The sequence below is a fragment of the Papaver somniferum genome, unplaced genomic scaffold (genome assembly GCF_003573695.1).
Source record: "Papaver somniferum cultivar HN1 unplaced genomic scaffold, ASM357369v1 unplaced-scaffold_24, whole genome shotgun sequence".
Classification (NCBI taxonomy): Eukaryota; Viridiplantae; Streptophyta; class Magnoliopsida; order Ranunculales; family Papaveraceae; genus Papaver; species Papaver somniferum.
Genome location: NW_020634374.1, coordinates 3,445,069 through 3,452,829, shown reverse-complemented (window position 1 = coordinate 3,452,829; position 7,761 = coordinate 3,445,069). Strand labels below are relative to the sequence as shown.

At 36.1% G+C, this 7,761-nt stretch overlaps 1 long non-coding RNA gene across 2 annotated transcripts; it reads left to right on the top strand.

Moving 5' to 3' along the window:
* Positions 1–4,461: 4,461 nt before the first annotated feature.
* On the top strand, positions 4,462–6,510 carry LOC113340827. 2 transcript variants are annotated; one of them, XR_003355661.1, is made up of 3 exons: positions 4,462–4,766; positions 5,281–5,768; positions 5,982–6,510. It is a non-coding gene; the product is annotated as an uncharacterized LOC113340827 (long non-coding RNA). The 2 variants fall into 2 exon arrangements; XR_003355660.1 differs by having other exon boundaries at positions 4,463–4,766; positions 5,281–6,510.
* The last annotated feature ends 1,251 nt before the right edge of the window (positions 6,511–7,761 follow it).

Below are 7,761 nucleotides of genomic sequence, written 5' to 3'. Positions count from 1 at the left end.
CTGATTATGTTTCTGATTTTTGCTTGGGGAAGTCTTTTTAGAATTTGCATAATGTCTTCAACAGTGTTCTCAGTTACCCAAGAAGTGATCTCACTGACATTGTTGATAGAATCGACTAAGATTTTGCAATCTGTGGATATTGTAACAGTTGAGAGGAGAATTTCTTCTAACCATTTCAAAGCTCTTAGGAGCGCCTTTGCTTCTGCATGAACAGCTGTGAAAGCCAACTCCGACTCCACTGAAATATGCATGAACGCTTCTTGGTACGTTGAGTAAAGGATGAAAGCGTATCCCATAGAAGAGTCCTCCTTTTTAAGAGCAGCATCAACAAATATTATCTTATCCGAATTGAAGTCCGACCAAGAGGATCTATTAGACTTAGTTCCTTTTTTATTCAAAAGATTGTCCTTTGTGTTTGCCTCTTTCATGAAGTAGTTGATTTGTTCGATCAGTCTTATGGGATCTGGGTTTGTTTTTTGAAAAACTACCTCACACATGTATTTGCAAATAAACCACGTAATAGTAGCAATTTTTTCCTTGAACTTAGAGAAATTTGGGTCTTCAATCGAAGTTTTAACCCATTCCTCGATCGAAGCTGTGAAGATTCGCGTATTTGTTGCATCTTGAGAGCACCCAAACCATATGGCCCTCGCGAATGGGCAATTTTTGGAAAGATTTATTTCCGTTTCCACCTCTTGAGAATTGCACATGGGACAATTTGGCGAGATTCCGAATTGCGTGCTGCCAGTCTACTTTTTGTGGGTAAGGCCTTTTGAATTAACTTCCATATGAATAGTCTAATTCTTGGGATAATTTGAATTTTCCATAAAGATCTCCAGGGGAAATCATTGTCGTTCTCATTATCCGGTCCTTGATTGATCAGAAAATTATATATATTTTTTGCTGAAAAGACCCCCGAATCATGGTGTTTCCATCTAATTTTATCCGAAGCTTCTACTCTAGGTTGAATTGTCAGAATCTTTTCCTTTATTTCAGGAGGGAATAAGCTAGTTACTAAATCATAATTCCACTCTCCTCTTGTATTAAATAGCTCGTTTACTTTCTGCGATAAGGGTTCTTCTTTTCCAATTGGTTGGTTCACGATGTCTTCATTAGGTATCCAATTATCGTCCCAAATATTCACCTGATTTCCATTTTTCACATGCCAAGTGTAATTTCCTTTGATAATATTCAGACCTTTTTGAATGCTTGTCCATATCCAAGAAAGCTCATAGTTTCTAGTTGGTTCCATTGGGTTTCCGTTATCAAAATATTTCGCTTCTAAAAGTTTTACCCATAATTGGTCATTTTCAATAATTAATCTACTGGCTAGCTTTGCTAGCAGAGCTATATTAAGCTTGTATGGATTCTTGATGCCCAATCCCCCTGTGATTTAGGTCGACACATATAATTCCACGCCCTTATATATCCGCCTTTTTTCTTGGATTTATCTTTTTTCCACCAAAAATCTCTCTGAACTCTGTCTAGCTTATCTAAAGTTTCTTTTGGGAGAGCTAACATTTGTATTTGATAAGTGGGGTAAGATTGAAGTGTAGCTTGTATTAAAACTGTTCTTCCCGCTTGAGATAACAGTTTTGGTTTCCAACCCTGAAGGGTGTTGTAATATCTTTGTAGGAGAGACTCAAAATTCTCTTTTCTATTTTTGTCGAAAAAAATGGGGGTTCCAAGATATCTATCTTTTTCGTCATTAGGGGAACTTTTAAAAAAAATTCTATTATTTTCCCATGTTTAGGATGGATTTTTGGGCTGAAATAAATTCCGGATTTTTGGAGATTTACCATTTGGCCAGTGATCTCTCCGAAAGAAGATATGATATCTAGAAGATTTTTTGCTTCTCCCAGGTCAGCTTTGGTGAATAGAAAACAATCATCGGCAAAGAAAAGGTGCGAGATGGTTGGGGCATTTTTGTTTATCTTTAGACCCGATTTTTTTTCTCTAAGGTAGCTTTTTCTAGAAATCTGGAAAGGATCTCCATGCTAATGAGGAAAAGATAGGGGGATAGAGGGTCCCCTTATCTGGGGCCTCTGGATGTATTGAAAATTGGACCTGAAGAACCATTTAGGAAATTGAGAGAGAGGTAGTGGAGATGCATTGAAAAATTAAATGGACGCAATTATCACTAAAATCGAAAGAGGATAAGGCCTTTTTGATAAAAGGCCACTCAACCCTATCAAAAACTTTAGAAAGATCTAATTTTAACGCTAAGAAACCTTTATTTTTATTCGACGTTTTCATCGAGTAAATAAGGCAATAAATCTCATATTTACACTTTTTATGGATCTCATATTTGATTATCATGCTAAATCTCATATTTAAACAATAAATCTTCCCACTTTCACTTTTTTTAGATCTCATATTTAATTATTTAAATAATACAAGTAGTTAGGAAATATTTAGATAGATTAACCATTTAGATTATGGCTTGATCAGTCTACTTTTATGAATTTTAAATTTTGACTAAACTCTTTTCTAAATTGATAATGACGTGATTTCATTTCAGCACGCCATTATTGTTTTCTTGTATGTTAAATCTTCAGTACAATAACCAAATTTACGCAACTCTCTGAAGACTGCCTTAAGTACTCACCCGGTTTGCATTATTCTTAACATACTTCATATGCATGTGTGTGTGATGAGATCAAAAAGAACATCGTCCGTCAACTTCATCATCATTGCCCGTTATCAGGAGGAGGTGGTCCAGGAGGAGGGACTTCAAACTGTTTACTAGGATTTGCCTTAGGTGGAGGAGGCCTGGTTAGGGGTGGTCTTGCTAGCAATTTCCTCAAATGACTGTTGATTAGCTCGTTATCAGACGGATCTGCAAATAATTTAAACAAGAAAAAGCGTTACATATTCTAACTAGTACACATATATATACTTGCTTCAGTGTAAGTTTTCACTAATCATGCATTTTAGATTTAAGTAAAGTAACTATATAGATGTTTAACTAACTGTTGATGTGATTACATAAAAGTACCTGAATTGATTGTAACTGAGAGCTGATTTAAGCTAATGAAGAAGAGAAACAGGAATACCAAGAAGATCGCCAGTTGTGTTCTTCTTCTGGTCAAAGACGCCATTGCTAGCTGCAGCAGTGAATGAATTATTGGGCAATTGAGAATATTGCCTTTGTTGACGAAAATACAAAAAAGGATGGAGATTTTCTTAGCTTCTTGACAAAAATCAATCACTATATATATATATACACGAAATACATCAATCGCGATTCTTATCTCAAGCCAGCTGCTCCCCGGACCCATTTAGGCACGCAAGACCACAAATTCTAGCTAGGGGCTACAAAATTCAAATTTCAACACGCGGTTACTTATTCCGTTGACTAGTAAGTATACCATGCAATAGTCAATAGTGATATAGATGGCAACCGACTCCCGATTCTTTTCTGATGGTATATGGTAAAGCACGGGACTTGATTTTTTAGGTGCTGCCAATATGGAGCCATGACCATTACTGGCAAGTGTAACTAGTTGTCATTGGTAATTAAAGTCACAAGAACAGCCGTAATTGAGAGGTGAAAGAGCGATTGACTAACGAATTTAGTGGTCGACAAAGTGAAAGAGTTGTAACTCTCGCTGATATTTTATCGGCAATGCCTGGCATCAAAATAAGTTCTAAATAAAGGCACCCAGGCTTAAGTATCGTTGCTGCGGCATGCGTTTTTCATTTATGGAAGAAGTTTTGACTGCTGTACGAATAGCTATGCAATCAAGTGCTGGTGAGCAAGTCCGAACAATGTGAAAATGATCGGTTCTCTTTGCTTGAGATAGCACAAACTTAGCTATGCCGACCAGTAATGTTTATATATAGACTTCATATTCCCTTTGATAATCTTATGTCACTTTTTAAGGTATTCTGGGGAAAACTAACACAATTGTCCATCTAAGCATTCTGTTTAAAATCTTAAATTATTTTATTCTTAAGTTGGAAAGACTCATTAAGCATTAGCTCATCTTGTACCCAATACAGTTAATTCTCGAGTTTAGCCTGCGAAGAAACAACATTTGATGCATAATATTTATTAACTATTAAGACGGATTTTATCTGGCAGTGCAGTTGAACCCTTGGAGAGATGGGCGTATATCATGTAGTAAAGCTTGAACAGTCAACACACCCTTCCACGGTAGGTAAATCCCATATTTCTGCAGTGTGACTAAGGTTGAAAATTTATACCTTTTTTTTTTGGGAAATGTAAGAAAAGATCCTACTATTAAGACCCGATTCACAAATAGATCCTACTGCTACAAAGCATTTACAAAATGGTCATAGTTCCGTTTATAGGGTAGTTAAGTCGGTGGGCCCTCCAAAGTCAGAGTTAAATCAGGTGCTCAATTTACCTATTTGTCCTTAAGTTAACTATAATAGATCTAGTACCATAAACTGGGTATAGTTACATCTCGAGGAGAGTTTCGGCGGATTGGATCAATCACTACAAAACCAGACTATAATAGGTTATTCATCTCCTTCTTCATTACATGCGATGCGGCCGTTTCTTTCCCTTTCTCTTCTCCTCTAACCTTCTGCAACAGTGTTCGATTGAGTGAGGAAGAAACAATTTCGAGTGAGATTGATCATCAACAGTGAGGTTTTTACTCACATAGTTCGTGTTTATGGTTTTGTTTCACTCTCATGGTATTTGATGACTGATACGGGTTGAAAACAGGTAACTGGTTGTTCAAAACCCTAGTTTTCTTTCAAGAGACCGTCAACATATTTACAAACATAATGAGGTTGGTAATCTTGAACCCATATTGTGCATTTCAAATTATTTTCAGAAACCGGGATTGTTTTCAAAAACCCTAATTTTTGTAAATTAGGGATTTAGAATAAATGTTAACTGTTTCAATTGTTTGTTGTGTTAGTAATTGATTGTGTAAATTGTATTTTCTGAAACCCTAGTTTTAGGCTGTGCTGATTTGGTGATGTATGATAATTTAAGTTGTGTTTGTGTGTTTGAGTAAGTTTGGGAGAGTGGCTTTGTCTCTAATTTGAAATTGCAGGTTAAAAAGAACTCATGGGACAGGAAAATGGTTCTTTCTGAGTTACCAGTTTCTTTTTGATCCCTAAAAACTTGGATTTTCATATGTATCTGTCATTTATATCAATTTGCTTTTGATTTAGTAAACAAAAGGAAATGAATTGTGGTTTTCCTTCTATTTTCAAGGAAATTATACTTGAACTAAATTATGTTTTCCTCTTATGTATGCTGATGCATCTTTCTGATTTGCTCCATTTTTTGAACAGAAACCAATTGGCGCAAATTTTGCAATGTAATCCTTCTTGAAGTTTAAGGCCGCATGGCAACTTCAATTCTCTTAAATCCTGTGGTGTGTTTGAGTAAGTTGGGGACAAGGAGTTTGTGTTCGAGATTCCAAGACTTTGGGGGGTGGAAAATTAGTTGGAGAGAACATTGCTTGTCGTTGTTCTGCTATGTAGTTGGTTGACTGTATGGAGAGATTAAGCTCTACTACCTACCTGCATAGCATCATCACCTGCCAATTCACGTCTACAACAGTACCACCAGTATTGTTAAGTGTTTGGTGTTTGCATATTTCTCCACCATTTTGGCAGGTAACTTAATTTCATTTTTTTTCTTTAGCTTAATGCTTGCAAGCCATATTGTTTCAAAAGAATCCCAAGTACAGGACATTTGTTCAGCAAATGTTTGAGCCAATATGAGAAGTTGAGAAAGAAGCAAGCCTTTCTTGAATTATGCAATTCCTATGTTTGTGGTACGCCAAATATTCTCAAGTCTAGTTGTTATTTCTTTGAAACCATGAATTCCTCTGTTCACTCTTCAGAAATTGTCTTTGTGTTGTCATACTACTGTATGATACGGAGTAGTTACATGTTTATTAGTCAAATCCCGTAATCAATCACTTAAATAGGTTCAGAAACGGATCAGTAACATTTCTACAATCAAGACAAAACTGATGAATATACAGGAACTGTTGTTGCTATGGCGGGAGAAGGCAGAATTATGTTCATCTGCTGCTGGTGCAACATCATCTTCACCTACAAAGACTTCAGCTTCAGCATCACAGGCAACACCATCAACTACAAGTTCATCTATGAGCGGTAGAGGATCATGAGGTTCAAGATGTAGAGGTTGGAGGAAGGTCTGGTGGTGGGATTGCAAGTGTATAAGACAATGTCACGGGCCATTGCAGGTGTATAAAAGAACATGAAGATGATTGTCTTCAGGATTGCATAAAAGTTGCCAGGTCTGATGGTTTAACTGCAGTTAAATCTTTGAGTTAAAAGAGAGGGTATTTTGGGGACAAGTAACACCGTTTTTTTCCCCAGCAGTTATGTCGGACAGAACATGACCATTTTGTAAGCCAATTACAAAAGTATGACACTTTTGTAACCGAATTATAAAAAGTAGGACCATTTTGTAATCGGCCCTCTTTTTTTTGTTATCTTATCGGAAAAATTCCATTACATGACATATCACAATAACAATGTTTTTCTCTACATTGACCTGCAAATCGACATTAAACCTAGTGGGACATAGGTAGAAGAAGTACCGAGAACAAACCAAATCCCCGCTGTTATGGCATGGGTCATAATAGAAATACTAGAAACTAACTTGTATCATTAAATTAAACCGATGACATTTCCCTTCTACCTAGTAAAATAGAATCACAGGGTAACCCGTCACCACAAATTGCGTTATCTGGATAATTAACAGGCACCACCGATCTGGTGACTCATAATAGCAGACAGAGAGACCCATAGATTCTCTCATAAATAACACAATAGAGAGTAATTTCATTGCCTTGCCCCCATTATATATCTCTCGCTTTATTTCCGATTTCGCTACATATCCATTGACCAAATTAATTATTTGTTCAATCTTATCGAATGAATAATTATAACTAGGAGGTTTCTTCAAAACAGAATAACAGAAACTATTTTTTTTTTTATTATTAATAACAGAAACTACTTTGATCACCACCGTCAAGAGAATAACTGCTATTCATAGTCTGATCTCTAACAGGATCTTTGAAGAAATATTCGTTGACTCTTGAAAAGAAAAAGAGAAATATCTTCTAGTAATGTTCAAATTCTTACATAGAGTTGGAAGTAGATTCCGAGATTTTTGGGAAGGTTTATAAGAAATATGATATTTATAAGATTTTGTATGAAGCTCTAGCGGTTTTACGAGAAAAATTGAAGGGTTTGGAATTTGAAACCAAAAGAAAATTGAGTAGCATGAGAGAAGTAAAGAATGAGATTTTTATAGTGAAAAGTAATATTATTTTGGCGTAAGATGGAAGGTAGTTAGTACATTCAAAAGTTGTGTGTTTGGTAGGTGAAACACTCCATATGCTTACCACGGTCGAGCAGTGATATTGTGGGAAAACTCTAGAACTAGGACAACTGTTATTGTCCAGATATGAAACAATGAATCTGGACTCTTAATCATTTTCCAATGTTAATCCCAATGCTATAAAAATTCCCCTCTCAATCATTAAGATTGTGCCATTTCATGTCCAAAATTTGGACTATCCTTTATTGTCCCAACGGTAAGCGGGCCGGATATCATGTCAAACAAAATAGAAGGTAGTTAGTACATACTTCTTTCTGCCATGTTTTGATGAATATTTTATTGAAGAAAGGAAACTTAATTTTCGCAAGCATACCCTCATGTACCCTATAATTACATTTATAATAGGGTGTACCACGCTCTCGTAACAACACGGTTTTTGTTGGTTGATG